The sequence below is a fragment of the Bison bison genome, unplaced genomic scaffold, assembly GCF_000754665.1.
Source record: "Bison bison bison isolate TAMUID 2011002044 unplaced genomic scaffold, Bison_UMD1.0 scf7180017857482, whole genome shotgun sequence".
NCBI lineage: Eukaryota > Metazoa > Chordata > Mammalia > Artiodactyla > Bovidae > Bison > Bison bison.
This window is the reverse complement of record NW_011488055.1, coordinates 7,495-7,806: the sequence shown is the minus strand read 5'-3', so window position 1 is coordinate 7,806 and position 312 is coordinate 7,495.

Sequence of the window (312 nt, the reverse complement as noted above, 5' to 3'; positions counted from 1 at the left end):
ATATATATATATATATATATTCTTTACTAAAGCAGTTGTCAAATTTTTGACCTTAAGACCCCTTTCATTTATTAAAAATTATTGAAGATGTCAAAGCACATTTATGTAGATTATACCTGTTGTTATTTACTCCTTTGGAAATTAAAACTGAGAAACTTTTGAAATGTTTAATTTACTAAAATAAAAAAAAATAAACAGATTGCATGTTTTAAAAAAAAAAAAACTATAAATAGAACTGCCATATGATCCTGCAATCCCACTGCTGGGCATACACACTGAGGAAACCAGACTTGAAAGAGACACGTGTACCCC